We start from the raw sequence: 19,361 nt of genomic DNA on the forward strand, positions 1-19,361 counted from the left end.
TTTTTTTGCTTTGGTGGAAGTGGAGGTATGCTTGGGATCATTGTCTTGTTGGAAGCTTCCTCAGAGATGGCATGATGTTTTCTCCTTTATATCAAGATTTCTTGATATTTCAATGAATTTGCCTTGCTCTCCACATGCTGCAGGTTTCCCGTGCCAGAGGATGCAATGCAGCCCAGAGCATCATCGAGCCACCACCATGCTTACTTTTCTTTTTCTTTGATTCATTCTTCTTCCTCCAGAAATAATGCTGATCCATTGGGTTGAAAATTTCTGGCTTGTTTCTTCGCTTCACAGATTGGAATCCCAAAACGTCTGTGGCTTATTTATATGATTTTGAGCATATTGGAGCTGACTTTCCTTGTGCTTTTTGGACAGGGGTGGTGTGCATCTTGGAGTTCAGGCATGGAAACCTTCTGTGTTTAGTACGTACCATACTGTGCTCACTGAAACCTCAGTACCTCTTGCCACCAAGTCTTTTGCAGTCACTTGAAGGTTTTTCACAACTGCCTTCTAAGAGATCTGGTTGCCATTGATAGCTGCAATTTTCTGCCCCGTTCAGGTAGTGTATCCACTGTTCCTTCACCTTTAAACTTGCAAACTATGCTTCAAGTGGTGTTCCAGCTCAAGCATACCTGGTGCAACTAATGAAGCCCTTGATAAGTTGCATGATATGTGCTTGAGACAACACCTGTTTAGTATATATGTGCTGTTGTGAGGGATTCTATTCAGGGGGTTGAATATTTTAGAGACTGCCAAAGTCATTATAGGCTGCATTTTCAGTAGAATTTGGGAAAACCACTTGAAGCAACCGTTGTGTTGAGCTATTTCAATTGTTTTTTTGTTTGATTTGTTCATTGCAAACAGTTGAAAGTCTGTAAATTGTGAAAAAAACAACAGATTTTCAATGCCAGTTGCATTATTTTTATTACAACTGTACATAATAATACATAGAAATTATAGCAGAGCTCCATGTACCCCTTGGGTACCTCCGCTAAGGACCGCTTCCTAACAGGAACAGGGGAAAACGCTTCTGCCCCAGTCACCGTGGCTTGACTGGGGTCCTCCTGGAGCCTCTCTGACCTGGAACAGGATAGGGGACTAGTTCTATTCCCTCCCAGGAACTGTACGAAACAGTCTTAGGAGCTCTAGTTCTTACAAGGACTTTACCCACTGAATCCTCCATGAGCTGGAACAAGCAGAAATTATAGCCCTTCCCCTTCCAGTAACTAGACAACACATAGTGCTGGAGTACAACCGGTTTAATGCACCCAAACACAGCCTTTTTATACGCAGACCCCAACAGGGGGTCTCCATTGCCTTTACCACAAGCCCCCTCCAGGAAGGAGAGGCAAGCAAGCATAAAAATATCCAAAAACTTAATAAAAATATAAAATAACCCCACAAATAATACGTTGTTAAACAGCCCTGATCTAAGCGCCCAAGTTCTCCAAATAGTGCTCCGATCCATGCAGTGTAGGGAAAACTCCACCGTGTTAAAGTTCTGACTGGCCACACACATTGTCCTTTGCCCAAAATAGTTCCAGGGCGTTTAATGCTTTTGCCGGTCAACATTCAAGAACTCCTGCAGCTACAATATGGGGAGCCCCGCCTGGTTGTTAGGTAGCGTTTGTTCCTCTTAGTCTCAGGCACCTTCCCTCCAAACACCACTCTCCTGGCGGATTTCAAAGTGGTTCAAAATTGTGAACCAAGTTATCCAGGTGTCACGGCTTACCTTGGTGGGAGTCCAGTGTGCAGAGATATGCTCACCCTTGCAATTAAACACAGGCCAAGGCGGTCAGGGAAGAACTCACCTGGCCTGTGAGTCTGTGCACGGGGGCTGTTCAGGATAACCAGGTCGAAGTACAGACAAGGATTAGAGCAGGAGAATAGTCGTGGGTAAGCCAGTGGTCAGAGGATGCCAGAATTCAGGATAAACAAGAACAAAGCCCAGGTCAGAAGCCGAAAACCAACAGGACAACAGGAACTCGAAATAACAGGAACCAAAGTCAATAAACTGACACTGCCCTTAGGGAGGGGCAGTGTCTTATACCTTGTTAATTAGGTATCAGATTCAGCTGGAGAGTTACTGACAGGTCTGAGCCTTGTGAAGTCTAGCCCCCTAGTGCTGCAGGCAATTCAGGAATAAACAGGAGTTATCCAAAGTCCTGAAATGGCTCAGAGGTAACATAGCAGGATACAGTCCAGAAGAACCACGGTTCAAATCTCCTGTTGGCCGCTTCTGGGGTGACCACGTCTGACAGTCGGGATGTCACAGTGGCGATCATGACAATACCTCCCCCTTAAGAACGCACTCTGGGTGTTACTAGGATGTTCTTCATTGTTTTTTAGATTGGAAATACCTTCCTCCTCCAAGAGATCAAAGATATCCTCTGGCAGGAGGTACATATGCCCATAATCATCCATGCCATAAGTTCGTCCTTCTTCCAGATCATTGGGAAACACAGCACCTACTGTAGCCTTTGCTCTAGTCGTTCTCACAGGAGAGGCATTTGCAGCTTTCTCAAACACATCTAGATCCTGTTTGCATGCAACTGTGACATTAGAGGCATACGTGCGGACAGGTGGTAGAACTTTTTTGGACAGGAATGAAGTGGTGATGGTGCTTGCTTGAACAGTAGTTTCTTCAAGAAGAGGTACAGATGTTTCTGGAGCAGGAGGTAGAGATTCTTCAGGGGTACTGGTAGCTGATTCTAGAGAAACACAGATTGTATTAACTACCGTGGTCTGAGTACTCTTATGTGTCATGGAGCGTGGTCCAGACTGACAGCGACTTTGGCGTTTCTCAGGCAGAGGTGCAGACTTGGCCGGATGGGTATGCATAACCCCAACTTGAACGGTTTCTGGCCGATGTGGGCGAATTGGGCAGAGTGAGATAAAGTGCCCTCTTTCACCACAGTAAAAACAAAGGCCATGATTTCTCCGCCGGTCTCTTTCTTCACTAGTCACCTTGAGCTGGACCAATCCTATTTCCATAGGTTCATCTGAGTCAAGAGGAAGGTAGGATTGCTGTGGGGCCTTCCTAGGAACAGGAGCATAATGAGGCAGCACGGGGTTGTGGTATTGGTACAGGTTCCCTTTGTTTCTGGGAATCTGGGATCCTCTGGGACGTGGTGCTGGTTTAGGCCGCTTCTGGGGTGACCACGTCTGGCAGTCGGGATGTCACGGTGGCGATCATGACACCAGGAACTGCATGGTCACCTCAAGCCAAAAACAGTTACATAACATTCACTGCTAAGTCCCACTGAGGTGACCGGGAACCCACGAAGTCCTCATGCCGAATTTAGTTCCATAGCCGTCGCGGCTAAGTACAGCTGGGACTATTCGTGGGTTTGGTTCATGTGAACGGTCGCCAGAGAGCCAGCGTTCCATTCTATTCGCATTAAGGGAAAGTGCTGAACAAGGGGAACCCAGGGAAAGCTACTAGTGACGGCTGGGCGTGGTAACTCCTAATCAGTGTCCCAGACCTGGACCATAGTAGGTGGGCAGGAGGCCGGCTTCTACACTCCTCCAGGAGTACATGGGAAGGAACGTTTGTCAAAAATATGAACTCATTTGACACTTATCCAAAAATGTTAACTAAGTGCTATCTACACCGTTGGAATGCCTAAAGGTTAAAGCATATTTTACTCTTACTAACGTGTGATACATTTGGAATACACATCTATATTTTTCATGTCTCTGTGGCTCCAATTTACATCCAATAGGTCTGTACATTTAAAGGGAGACAGCAGGAATCAAATGTGGATCTCCCTGTTTTTATTTCTCTGATGATTTGCAGACATATACTTTTACCATTATTCAGGAAGAATGAGCAGGAAAGAAAAGGAAAATATGAGTAGAGCTTTTTTTTTTTTTTTACACAAGTACAATTGTTATTTAATGCCGTAAAGAATACATAGAGCTTTCAAAAGACCTTTAATGTTTAAAAAGGAAAAGCACCAAAAGAAACTACATTGTAGCCACAGATACTGAAAGTGAACAGACACTGGAACACAGGAATATATATTGCTGGGAAATGATAAAGAAAATCAATTTTTGCATTTTATGAGAAATCTTTGTTGCTAATGTTTTTTTTTTTATTTCCAAATACCTGTACTCTTTTTTTTTTTTTTTTTTACTTTTTGTTTTTTTAAATTGGCTGCAATCCATGTTAAAACTGCTTGAAGAGAAAAAAAAGATTAACTTGTACAGATAAAAAGAGAATGAATTTTTCTCTGTAATGCTGCTGCTTGGTTGAAGATAATAGACTGTCCATCTACGCATAAGGGCGCTATGTTCCCACCACCTGGGCTCAGTGATGTTATGAACATTTTGGGGAGGTTAATAGGCTTCTAAAAGACTATATTTACAGATAATACACATTTGAAATGCAGACTGTTGATATATTCCTGGTAGCATAAACACACTTAAATAATAATCAAAAATAACAGTTTATGTACCTGTAGGCTGTTCTACAAAATGATATGCTTTGCATCTTGAAGGATATGTGACCCCATTCCTCCTACTCTGTATATGTTTAATGTATCTGACTCTAAGGGACCTGTTTTGATGATTGGGAACAGTCCAGAAGGAAACAAACGGTAATAATAAAAGTGTCCGTATGAAGACACGTAGTGACTAGGTATTGATTGTCACTGTCAGTTTCATTTATGTTGGCAATAATATGCAAAACACTGAAGGTTTTAGGGCAAAATATAGAACAATCGAAGGCATGGATTTAGAGTTGGGTGGTTTATCTTGCACTTCGAATGTTTTCTGTATATTTTTGTAATCAAATGAAAGTATTAATGTTTGGGTAACAAAATGCTAATGTTTCTAAAACACAAGCTGAAAATAAAACATGTGACTACTAGACCCATTTTGGTGTAAAAAGTTAAATATTCTAGGTAAAAATTTGATATCATAAACCAAAGCAGATCCACAATATAGGAAGCACATTTCACAGCCCATATTGGACAGAAAGTATTGAGATATTATGTGTTTTTTTTCTATACCAACCCTGACTCCTACTGATTCTGAATCTCTTTGATATTTTGCTTTATAATCTATACTGTTTGTTGTGTTGCCTGGGGACCAAACTGCTATATCTGAACTGTTTGTAGGAAATAAAATGTTGATTTTTTTTCTCACCTCACATGTATTGAAATATATTATTGAAATGCAAATAATTTTTTAATTTGAATCTTGATATGTGTATTAAAAAATCAAAGCATTGAATAGGAAATTGGCAGAATGAAAGGTTAAGTAATAGGCAGTGCCATCTTAACACCATTATGGGCCTCCGGGCAAAGCAGTGCACTGGGGCCCTGCCTACACAACAACTAACAGGAATAAAAATGTAAATTATCGGTACAATTAAGCTTATATTTATTGGTTCCTCCAACAAATGCAATACATACAGATTGCTAAATACGCACACACCGACTGCTGAATACACACACAGACTGCTGAGTACACATACACACAGTCTGCTGAGTATACACACACAGACTGCTAAATATATACACAGTCCGCTGTATACAGACACACACAGAGACTGCTGAATACACACACACAGACTGCTGAATACACACACAGACTGCTGAATATATACAGATTTCTGAATACACAGATGCTGCTGAATACAAACAAGCTGCTGAATACACATGTATCTAAAAACAGAATGTAAGGTATATATTTTGCTGAAAGAGTGAGACATAAGATGACCAAGACACATTTATTGATATATGAATAGATACATTTTAAAATTCTTAAAAAGGTATAAGAGGCTACGAGGAGGTCAAAGAACAGGGAATAATGGGAAATATAGTTGAGGAAGAGGATAATTAACTCAGCTGCCTAGAACTTGGTTAGTTTGTGAGTTTTATAGATATTTTGTTTCTGTTATTTTTTTTAGGTTCCATGTTTTTTATTTTTCAACTTGAAGCAAACATTGAGGAGGGGGTACAGAAAGAAGAAATGGGGGTGGGAGGGGGAAAGGGGTATGCATTGGTACAGTATAAGACATAACAATACATGGCAGCGGTGCTCGAAGGCAGCTTGGTTGAGTTACACATTTATCACAGGATCAACATTTCAGTGGGGTGCATTTCTATGTGAGAGTCTAGTTACGTCCCTGGGGAAAGGTGTCATATGTCAGAGATGCAAAACCGTATGCGTTAGGTGTCAAGGCACGTATCTACAAAGCCGCAGCAATGATAAAGACTTGATATGCTTTGAGCCAAAACATTTAATTGTTTAAGCTCAAGTAAATCAATTTATTAAACCAATCAAGTTTTTTTTTTTTATTTTGGTGTCTTTATTTGTATTATTTTTTTGGACTCCAGATATATTATATTTCATAAAAGAATGGAAATGTGATCACTTGGGAAGTTTGCTTCCTATTGATAACACTGTTTAGTGTGCTTGTCTTTTTTCTTTCTTTTTTTCTTTCTTATTTGGCCTAAGGATTTGTGGGCCCAATTGACATGGTGCATCACATCCATGTGAGCTAAATAACTAGTGTTTATTCTTAAAGCAGGTGGAATTTATGTTTCTTTGTAGCATCGGTTATTTTGATGAGGAATCCAAGATAACCATTTCTGTTTGGATGCTGGTAGGGGGAAGATGGAAGGCAAGGAACTAGTTGGGGATAAAATGAAGGAAGGTTGTTGCAATGTTGGAAGAAAGCAAATAAAAGTATAGAGAAATAGCCATTGAATTTATCCAATGAGCCAAGGCCAAACAAATAGGAAATTTGAAGGAACAACAGATAAAAATAATGACTGATACTTGCCTTGATATCACCGGAAATTGAACAGACAGGGCAAATGTATTATTAAAAAAGTGCTAGAACAGATAGATATATAGGCCAAAAGACAAACGAGGGCAGCCCAAATGATTCAAAGTTTCACTAAACGAGACGAGATGAGAATTAATAAGAAGGGCACACCACAGAGTCGGTAGCTTAGAAAATTATAAATGAAACCAAACAAAAATGAAAAAGGGTGCTCGCTCAACAAATCTATTCTATGCAGAGTCAAGAAATATAACAAATAATAAATATGTATTACAATCAGCTTCATCAAACAAAAGTAAAATGGTAAATGAGTTGAAGTCTGTAAAGAGGGTGGATTGTACATGTGTAAACATAAAGAGTGCACATTCTTTTGAGTGGAGTGAGCAGAAGGGTAGGGAAGTTGGATAATGGGGAGAAAAAAAGGACAGAGGTAGTTTATCACATTTGAAGAGGTAGAGAAGGATTAAGAAGGGTCAGAAGTCATGTTGGAATCCAAAATTAAGTGGTGGCATTTTGAGAAGAAGAAGCAATAGACTCCACTTGTGGTGGAATCCTAAGAAGGCTGATTAAAGATGAGATAATAAGGAGACCGTAGAATAAGTGGAGTGAGGTGTGAGAGAATGTGTTGTATGGTTATTAGAAACTAGGGGGAAGAAGTTGAGTGGAATTACTATATTCAGTGTGTGGTTAATACTATATACTATGATGGTATGTGTTAGACTGCATAGAGATGTTAGTAAAAAAAAAAGTAAAAGAGTGATAGAGAGTCGAAGAAAATGTTGACCCGAGTAGATTTATTTCTCAGCTACAACTATTTATTTTTTGTTGGGAGATACATTCTTTTATTCAGGATTGTTTATATTTGTTATTTCTTATGCCATCACTCTACTTGTTTTGACAACCTGTAAACATATTTGGTTGGACAGAAATACACACAAAAACCAGCAACCAGAAAACATTTGCTAACAGCTGAAGATAACAATAGCAAGATGTCCCAGACGTGATTGTAACTGTTCCAATATCACTTCCTGGCATACTGAACATCTCCATTCAGAGCTGAAGGTTATTCTCCTAGGCAATCTGAACAACATTATCAGTATTGATATCTACTGCTAAAAAGTGTAGGTCTGCTGAGAGCCTCGCTGCTTTCACCCTTGAAAATCAGACCACAAACCACAAACTATATAGCAAATGCTTGGAAATTCTTAAAGAACATTTCATCTTCTTAGTACATGTAGGAGGAACAAACCAGGAGCCATGATGGCAATTCACTGAGAACTGGGTGTATAAAAGATACTGACAGGGTTATTCACAAAAATGATAATTCAAAGAAAATTCTAAGAAAATTTCAAATTTAAGGCCAGAGTAAACAAATGTAAAACATAGTTGACTTAGATAAGTTTTCCATTTTGGCTATTTTTACCTTAAATTTGAAATTCATTTTGAATTCACCTTGCATTCTCACTTTAGTGAATAAGTCACGCTATTACAATGTATTGATCGTCCATTGGCAATCAGTGAGGTCTACAATGCAAGGTCCACATAGATGGAAAAACTGAAGGTGCTCTATATGAAAACAAAAACAGTGCGATTTTCTACCCGTGTGAATTAGGAATCTGGTAGGGGCTGTAGAACAGTCAAATGTATCTTCCCACATAAAAAAAAATGCAAAATACAATCTATTATCTCTTAGTTGGAAGACAAAATGTACATTTAAAAAAAAAAAAATGTATTGCTATTTTTGCAATTTAATACAATATTTCAAACTGTGGTCTGTTTATGTCAAAAACAAAATCTGTTTTTGTGCGAGTAAATGATTTGTTCACAATGAGGGTTTTTTCCACTAAGCTGAGAATTCCAAGGGAATAACAAAATTATTGCAATTTCTAAGTTACAATTATAGAAGTGAAATTTATTCAAATTCAGCTATATTTCTTGTTTATCTTATTAGCAGTAGAAAGAGGGAAATGCTCATGCCATTGTACAGAACACTTGCGAGACCTCACTTGGAGTACTGTACACAGTACTGGAGACCGTATCTTCAGAAGGATATTGATACTTTAGAGAGAGTTCAGAGAAGGGCTACTAAACTGGTTCATGGATTGCAGGATAAAACTTACCAGGAAAGGTTAAATGATCTTAACATGTATAGCTTGGAGGAAAGACGAGACGGGGGATATGATAGAAACATTTAAATACATAAAGGGAATCAACACAGTAAAGGAGGAGACTATATTTAAAAGAAGAAAAACTACCACAACAAGAGTTTCTTAACCCCTTAACGACCGCTGACGGTTCAGGACCGTCAGCGGTAAAACGTGCGTTTGGACCGCTGACGGTCCTGAACCGTCATAACGGTTTTGGGCTACTTACCTGATCGCCGTCGGTCCCACGGCGGCGATCAGTGCTCCACCCGGTCCAGGGGGGTTGCCTGTCTGCCCAGGCAGTCCCCCTTCGGCAGATCAGGACCCCACGGCCATGTGATCACTCGATCACATGACCGCAATAGGTGTCCATGTGTCTGCCTGCAGGGGGACTGTCTGTGCTGACAGGCAGTCTCCCTGCAAGTGAAAAATCCAAAATAAAGTGTAAAAAAAAAAATCTGTGTAAAAAAAAAAAAAATATGTGTATATATATGCTATATATACATGTATTATATCTATATATACCTATATATAATATATGTATATATATCATATATATAATGTCACACTAAGTGTATTTTTATATTTATATATACGTATATAATTATAAAAATACACTTATATTTAAATTACACACGAATATATACAATATATATAATAACTATATATATGGTATATATATTATTATAAAATACAAATAATATGTTAATAAAAATAAATAACAAAAAATAAAAATAATTTTTAATAATTAAAAAAAAATTATATATATATATTCAGTTTTATTCTAACAGTATTTTGATATTGATATATATATATATTTATATCAAAATATACTTAGAATGTAATGATATATATATCTATGTATAAATAAATAAATAAAAATAATACGAAATATACATATGTCCACATACATAATTACATAAATAATTTCATAAATATACACGTAGACGTCAAATATATAAATATGTATATATATTAAAATTCTACGTGCATATTTATGTAATATTTTTACCTAATTAAGTAATTTTAATGATTGCAATTTGAGGGACCTGCCTGCCAACCCAGGCCAAAAGTCCAGATAATTTAATTTGCTAGCACTGTGTTTAACCCTGTAACTTTCTATGACACCCTAAATCCTGTACATGGGGGTACTGTTTTACTCGGGAGACTTCGCTGAACACAAATATTAGTGTTTCAAAACAGTAAAACATATCACAGCGATGATATTGTCAGTGAAAGTGAAGTTTTTTGCATTTTTCACACACAAACAGCTCTTTCACTGAGGATATTATTGCTGTGATATATTTTACTGTTCTGATACACTAATATTTGTGTTCAGCGAAGTCTCCTGAGTATAACAGTACCCCACATGTAGAGGTTTTATAGTGTTTGTGAAAGTTACAGGGTCAAATATAAGGCTTGATTTTACTTTTTTTTTTTTTATTGAAATTTGTCAGATTGGTTAGGTTGCCTTTGAGAGCGTATGGTAGCCAAGGAATGAGAATTAGCCCCATGATGGCATACCATTTGCGAAAGAAGACAACCCAAGGTATTGCAAATGGGGTATGTTCAGCTTTTTTTAGTAGCCACTTAGTCACAAACACCGGCCAAAGTTAGCGTTTTTTGCATTTTTAACACACAAACAAATATAAATGCTAACTTTGGCCAGTGTTTGTGACTAGGTGGCTACTAAAAAAAACTGGACATACCCCATTTTGAATACCCTGGGTTGTCTACTTTAAAAAATATGTACATGTTAGGTGTGTTTCGGGGATTTATGACAGATAACGGTGTAACAATGTCACTATTGATACATTTAAAATATATATATATTGAAACAGCAATTTCCTACTTGTATTTATAGGCCTATAACTTGCAAAAAAAAGCAATAAAGCATGTAAACACTGGGTGTTTTTAAACTCGGGACAAAATTTTGAATCTATTTAGCAGTTTTTTTCATTAGCTTTTGTAGATAAGTAAAAGATTTTTCAAGTAAAAGTCCAAAAACATGTTTTTTTTTTATTTTTCACCATATTTTATTATTTTTTTTAAATACAATATATGACATAATATATATACTGGTATGTAAAGAAAGCCCTTCTTGTCGTGAAAAAAACAGTATATAACTTGTATGGGAACCGTAAATGAGAGAGCGGAAAATTACAGCTAAACACAAACACCACAAAAGTGTTAAAACTGCTCTGGTCCTTAACGTACAAACATCGCAAAAACAGGCCGGTCCTGAAGGGGTTAAATTAGAGGGGCAACGGTTTAAAAATAATTTTAGGAAATATTACTTTACTGAGAGGGTAGTGGATGCATGGAATAGCATTCCAGCTGAAGTGGTAGAGGTTAAGACAGTAAAGGAGTTTAAGCATGCGTGCGATAGGCATAAGGCTATCCTAACTATAAGATAAAGCCAGAGACTAATGAAAGTATTTATAAAACTGGTCAGACTAGATGGGCCGAATGGTTCTTATCTGCCGTCACATTCTATATTTCTATGTTTCTATCTGTTTTGGTTGAAATGTTCAGTTTTGCTGTCAGTTCTTAAAAATTCTCAAAACAAAGTTCTCAAAAAATATTTAGTGAATAATTCAGAATATGTATTATTTTGTGCATGTAAACCTATGCTACATATATATTGTCCACACAAGGGAATGTTGTGCAGCAAGAAGAAAAACCCAACATTTAGATTTTGGTAATTTTAGACCCTACAATGTGACCTACAAAAAGAGAGGAGTACGATAATCCACTCAACTCCGAGTTTTTCTTATATGTTAAAAAGTACAGAATTATGGGGGTAACTGATTGCTGTTTGGCTTATTAAAATAATGCCTATGAACAATAAATTCAAATGGGAATGGGTTACTTCCAGCGTGGAGTGACCCTTTAAATCCTAATTACAGCTATAAAAACTGTAATTTTAGAAATGAGCTATATAGTCTTTGTTTTCTCTGACTGCCAAGCAATTTCATATCACATAAAGATACATCTTAAAACATAACAAACAATAAATAAAAAGAAAATTAGAAAACATGTTTGCTGTCATCACAAATAAAAGGAATACTCATAAGATGTATTGATCCTTTTACTTTGATAAAGGTGTTCAATTCACATTGCAATGGTTTGTTCTGCTATCCGGCTCTCAAAAGATGAATGAAATCATTCTTCTTAGCGGAAATCATTCGCTGGAGCATCTATATACATGTATTGTTTCCAGTATTGTTGCTGGCATTTCAATATCAAATGGAAACAAATAGTTGCATTAGTTTGATTGTTGCAATCCCATTCGCAGGATGAATTTATGTGTTCTACGCAGGCTTGTATGCAGATACGGAACTTGAGAGGAAATTGCTAGAATTGGGGCAGATTCACATATTCATACATACAGAAACACTTGGAGGCTCCATAAAATGTGAGTGCATTTTCATTTACCTACCGATCCAGACATAAGCAACCCAACATAAATCATTATATAGGCCCTTGTTTCTCTTCCTGTTTTTATTCATTCTATGTCCTGCAGAGCACTAAATTTGGACCAAGAGATTCACCTCACATCCTCAAGCAGGGATGATTTCGCTCAAGTGCACTATCACTATCACCTGAGAACATAACCAGGTACTACTCCCACCTCTCCATTGAACATATACAGACAAATGTGTTGATGGCATTTGCGGACAGAGTGAGGTCCTTATTCAATCATGTGCTGACCAAGGATGAAAGTCCATGGATTCTCATAAGATTTCCCTTGGTGCACGCCCTAGATTTGTCACTGGCTCAGAAAATTGTATTGCATTAATTCACATTTGTTTCAAGAGTCGTTGCAGGTGATGCATGCAATGAATGCAGCAAAATTAAATTATTTGTGACTTGTCAAACCAGTATTACTCTGCAGCAGCAACATGTTAAATATGCTCTTGATCTTGAAGTTGTGACCTTTTTTCTCCAAACCGTATGAATGGCAGTCAAAGCTACAGAGCTATATTTGCTTACTGGGATCTGTTTATAAAACAGTAACACTGAATGCAGCTTTGTGCAATTGAGTAAAAGCAATTACAAATAAAACAAGAGGTGAATATGAATGAAATATCACAGTGAGAGCTATGCTATAGAGATTGTAGAATCTGATTGATGGTAAAGGTAATCGTTTATTTCAGTATTTGTAAATGTAAAGATACAATTATTTGGGATAGTCACTTAAAGTATCCATTTTATTCAGGCTTGCATTAGTTAGAGTGTTAACAGAAGTGATAATAAAAGAGACACTCCAAGCAGCATAACCACGACAAGTTTTTGTAGTGGTTTTGTTGCAAGAAGGTCATGGTTGTTCTTTCTCCATTTCCAAAGAGTTTTCAAATGATCTGACAAAAAAATAGCAGACATACGCTCGTGCATGTGAGCACCAATTCAGAGGCTTTTCAATGAGAATTGATGGGTTATTTCCCTGTGAAAAGACTGAAAGTATATTCTGGGGAAAAGGGGAGGGCTTCTTGAGGCTGCAGTTTTAAGATCTTGAGTTCCTTTAAAGAATTATTGATTCTGAAGCTCTACACTATATTTAAAATTTTATATTTTTATTAGTGTGAAAGGAAACACTTAGGAGTGAAACATGGCTTATTTAATTTTCTATACCCACTGTGGTGGATGCAGGAAAGGACATAGTGGCTGAGGTGAGTGCAGAGAGTTGTAGTGGGATGTGGGTACAGGGATGAAAAGGGGCTGTGGTGGTATAGGGAGGGATCGATGCTGAGGTGATACAGGGAGGGATGGGGCTGTATTGGGTGCAGGAAGGCAGAGTGAGTGCCCGATGGGCATAGTGGCCAAGATGGATGCATGGAGAGATAGAGACTGTGGTAGATGTATAGGTCACATAGGGGCTGAGGTGGGCGCAGGAAGGCATAGGGGCTGGTGTGTGTGCAGGGAGGGATGGGGCTGAGGTGGGTGGTAACAGAGAGGGATAGAGGCTGAAGATGCAGGAAGGCATAGGGGCTGTGGTAGGTGCAGAGGGCACATAGGGGTGGAGGTGAGTGCAAGGCAGGATAGGGGCTGTGGTGAGTACACGGGGCCTGAGGTGAGTACAGGGAGGATTGAGACTGAGGTGTTTCAGGGAGGTATGGGGGCTGTAGTAGATGCAGGAAGGCATAGTAGCAATGGTGGAAGGGATAGGGTCTGAAGAAAATATTAACAAGCAGCATATTAGGTGTCTCTGCAAGGCTGCTCCTTATCTTCACTGTGCGAGCACTCTAAATAGGAAGGTGGCAGTCATAAGGTTGCAAAGTACTAAGTTAGGGAGTTATCTATTAAACTGAAAAAAATATAAATTTGAGCTTTCAGTTGTTTAGTAGATAACTCGATAAATTGTTACCCTTAATTATCCCACGTAAGGATAGCAAATTAGGGAGTTATCAAGTAAACAACTGAAAGAGCAAAATTAAGAAAAGCCCTTTTCTTAATTTTGCTCTCTCATGTGTTAGCAGATAATGTCCTAAATTTCTATCCTTATCAAAGAGAATGGATCCAAACCAAATTGATTTGTAATTGTTGTATTACTTAAGCCCGGAATGCTAGATGCTTAAGTGCTTACAGCCCATTTGCACAGTGCACTAGTTCGTACTCTCTCGAAATCCAAGCAAGTCATGAGAACAACTCAATCGCTTTGTCGTTTGCATACCCAAACATCAGTCGAGGCTTGATGAAGGGTACAACAGGAATGTTTTATTCTGGCCAAATGGCCCACTTGTATACACAAACATGCCCAGCAGTCTCTGTGTCTAGGAGATAATTTAGTGTACTTTGCTTAAACTAATTATCTCCCAGGTACAAAATATTAAATATAGGGGGGCCAAGCTAGTCACAGAGCTGAATGGACGCGTTCTAGTTTAGCTCCCTGAGATCGTTCAATGAATCCATCGCTATTGGGCTCTAAAAAACTGCATGGGACACCCCAAAAGAACCACATCGTCCTAACACACATCGGGCAAAACCCAGCGGGTAAATCGGGTGGCCTCACTAAATATTTCCGCAACTCAGCGGAACAACATGCTGACCTGGTAGACCCAAACATGGCACCCGACTCACCACACTCCAACTCCTCTCAATCAAGCCCAGGATGCTCCGAATGTTCAGACCCTCCAGCTAAAATAGACCTGAGGGAGAGTCTCCACAATCTCCCAACTAAACAGGACATTGTTGATATGCTGGCCAAATTAGAGGCGTTGTTCCAGGCCAAAATGGATGCCGTCAGCTCCGAGATACGCCAGGTAAGGTACAGAGTTGTGACGCTTAAAGATAAGAGACACCATGCAAACTCAAAGGCGCTTCCTCCAAGAATCAGTAACAGAGCACAATGCTTACCTGTCAGTGCTCCAAAGGTCCCTCGACGACATCAACAACAGGGGATGCCGTAGCAATCTGAGAGAGCGCAGGCTACCTTAACCCCTTAAGGACACATGACATGTGTGACATGTCATGATTCCCTTTTATTCCAGAAGTTTGGTCCTTAAGGGGTTAAAGTGAACAGGAGGACCTCCAGCTGGTGCTCAGGGAGCTCTTTAACTTGTTAATAGGTAAACCCACTGACTCATCCATACTATTTGACCAAGCCCACAGGGCACTAAAACCAAGGGGCTCTCAAAAAAAGCCCAGGCCAGAACAGCCTAACTTCCCTTGAAGAATATTTCATCCAAGCCTTCAACGTGATCACAAAATCAGCAACACTCCCCCAATCCTCCCTCGAAGCACATATTACATTAATACCCAAACCAGTGAAAGACCCTACCAACTGCGGTAGCTACCACCCCATTTCATTCATCAATATAGACCTAAAACTCATCACCAAAATGGTAACCAACCGCTTACAACCACTACTCACTACCCTCATACACACAGATCAGTCTGGCTTCGTACCAGGCTGTGAGGCTAAACACAACACCCCCTAACTAGTGAATCTCATGCACATCTCGCAAACTTCCAAAACACAAAGTCTGCTGCTCTCGGTCGACGCTGAGAGAGCGTTTGATAGAGTAGACTGGACTCTGTTAAATGCTACCCTTCAAGGGCTAGGCTTTGGTCCCTATTGGGTGAAATGGGTACAGGCAAAATATTCTACCCCGACTGCAAAATTGAGGATAAATGGACAACTGTCCAACTTGGTACACATTAGAAATGGCACGAGGCAAGGTTGCCCCCTATCTCCCCTTCTCTTTATTCTGATCTTAGAACCCTCCCTATAAGGCATACAAGACCACCCTGATATACATGAAATACACGTTTACCATCAAGAAAACAAAATCTCTGCGTTTGCAGATGACTTACTCTTTACCATCACAGATCCCATCTCATCTCTACCCCCCCTCATGGAGGAAGTATCCACCTACCATACCCTATCCAATTTTTTAAGCCAACTACACAAAGAGTGAGATTCTACCCTTACACTTAGACATCAACACAAAAGCAAACCTCCATTCTCCTGGGCCACAACTTCAATTACATACCTTGGAGTAAACCTCCCTCATGATCTTAAATAAATATATAACCTAAATTTCCTGTCCCTCCTAGAGGAAACCTCCAAGGACATCACTGGATGGCACAGGCCCAATTTCAGCTGGCTATGTAGGATTAACATACTCAAGGTGAACTCATTACTAAAAATACTCTATAAATACTACAAATCCTCCCAATCAACATACCCCCCCACCTAATTTTTCTCTAAACTGAAACAACAATTCACCACATCCTTCTGGGCCCACAAACACCCCAGAATTTTCTACTCCACCTCACTAAATATAAGAAACTATAAGGCCTTGGCCTTCCACACATTGTACTATATTACAGAGCAATAATCCTGGCCAGGATCTACGAATGGACAGCCACACCCCCACTCAAACAATGGACATACATAGAAAACACTATGTTTCTGTCAGGGACCAGGAACAAGACAAAGACAGAACTAGATGCAAAAACACCTTTATTAATAAATAACAAATAAATAACAAAAAGCAAAGTCCAGGAATCAAGCAGGGGTCAGTCACCACAGCGGGTAGTCAGACAAGCCAGGATCAGGAGCACGGAGAGCAACGGAGTCAGGAACAAGGCCGGAGTCAGGAACCAGGAACAAACAGGAAACACAGGAACAAGGAGACTTCTGGGGAACAGGAAACCACGCAAGGGCAAGGAGGTTCTGGGATTTGCTGCTTAAATAGGCTGAACTGATTAGCAGCAGGGTTGGTTACTATTCTCAGGTGAGTAACCGTGGCAACATACTGAAGGAGCTGATCGTTAATTACAGCTGAAAACTCAGTCACTGAAAAAGGAAGAGTTGCTGTTTAAAACAGCAAAGAAACCCTGACAGTTTCAAGCCCCTTTACACACCATACCGTGACATGTACTTCCCCTACCACATCACCCTACCATAGCGTCAACATTGCGCGTTTGGATGTGTATTAGAAACGCAAAAGACCTCTCCCCACACCCATGCCCATTATACCCACTAATACAGAACCCCCAATTCCGCCCGTGCACAGACAGGAGCCTTATAAAATCTTTTCCCCAAATGCAAGACACTACATAACCTAAGCTCAGCTCGACATTAGAACAAGGGAATATCATGCCTATAACTTCAATTACAAAAACTGACCACCCCACGAACCACAACAATTCCACTACACCCAACTGCTCCACTTTTTATAGACATGATTCACTCCATAGTAGGCATCAACATCTCAAGATCCCCAGAAACAATACTGTTCCTACTACACCCCCACCCCATTCCGAAACCACAACGCATACTCATAAATCACCTGATAACAGCCGCAAACTCACTAATCCCTATAAACTGGAAAAGCCCACAGCCCCCTCCATCAGAGAATGGATCCAAAAAGTAGAAATGATCAAGCAAATGGAGGAAATAGAGGCCTCACTATCTAACAAATATACGTTTTTCTCCTCCACTTGGGAACCTTAAATAAATAAATAAACATACTTCTAGTTATAAAATACCCCAAAATACATACCGTATTTATCGGCGTATAACACGCACTTTTTCCCCCTGAAAATAGGGGGAAAATCGTGGGTGCGTGTTATACGCCGATATCCCATAATTACTTACCTGTCCTGAAGCGTGGGCCGGCTTCACAGCTTGCACCGCGGTACAGGAACTTTAATTTCATGTTCCGGTTTCCGGCGGGACTGAAAGGAAGTGTGCACAATAGTGTGCACACTTCCTTTCAGTCCCACCAGAAACCGGAACATGAAATTAAAGTTCCTGTACCGCGGTGCAAGCTGTGAAGCCGGCCCACGCTTCAGGACAGGTAAGTAATAATGGGAGGGGGAAGTACACTATGGGAGGGGAGGGGGGGGAGTACACTATGGGATGGGAGGGGGGGGAAGTACACTATGGGAGGGGGGAGGGGAGGGAAGTACACTATGGGAGGGGGGGGAAGTACACTATGGGAGGGGAGGGGGGGAAGTACACTATGGGAGGGGAGGGGGGGAGGGACACTATGGGAGGGGAGGGGGGAGGGGGGGAAGTACACTATGGGAGGGGAGGGGAGGGGAGGGGGGGAAGTACACTATGGGAGGGGAGGGGGGGAAGTACACTATGGGAGGGGAGGGGGGGAGAATACTATGGGAGGGGGGAGAATGGGAGGGGAGGGGGAGAATACTATGGGAGGGGAGGGGGGAAATACTATGGGAGGGGAGGGGGGGAGAATACTATGGGAGGGGAGGGGGGGAGGGGAGGGGGGGAGAATACTATGGGAGGGGAGGGGGGGGAGAATACTATGGGAGGGGAGGGGGAGAATACTATGGGAGGGGAGGGGGGGAGAATACTATGGGAGGGGGGGGAACACTATAGGATGAGGGGGGAATACTATGGGGGGGGAAATTTCCTGGAATTTCTTTCTAAAAATGAGGTGCGTGTTATACGCCGGTGCGTGTTATACGCCGATAAATACGGTATAACATACACAGAAACCAACACAAACATTATATCCCTGGATAGCCTGGATCTGAGCACCCAACATATCCAAATAGCGCTCAGATCCCACGAACATAACTGAATCACCACCGGGGTAAAGTTTTAACCGACCGCACACATGGCGACTGCCCAAATCAGTTTCAGAGAATCAGGGGTAGCAGTTGGTCACCTTTGGAAGTTCTAAAACAAACCAAAAGGAGAAGGTTTCCCTGGCTCATTTGTGCGAATAATCCTGCCGAACAGTGCTCTCCTGGCTTGTTGTGGAAACAAGCATGCATTCGTACCAAATCACCGGTGTTCACGGGGTCGAGTGTCCACTCTAGAGTTTCAGACACTTGACGATCAGGTACCTCTAACTGCTTTCGGGAGACTATTGCCTCGTTTCCACTGAGCGGATCGGTTCGGGTTGGTACACTTTGGAAGGTTTAGAATGGACCAG

The sequence above is a fragment of the Pelobates fuscus genome, chromosome 11, assembly GCF_036172605.1.
Source record: "Pelobates fuscus isolate aPelFus1 chromosome 11, aPelFus1.pri, whole genome shotgun sequence".
Taxonomy (NCBI): Eukaryota; Metazoa; Chordata; class Amphibia; order Anura; family Pelobatidae; genus Pelobates; species Pelobates fuscus.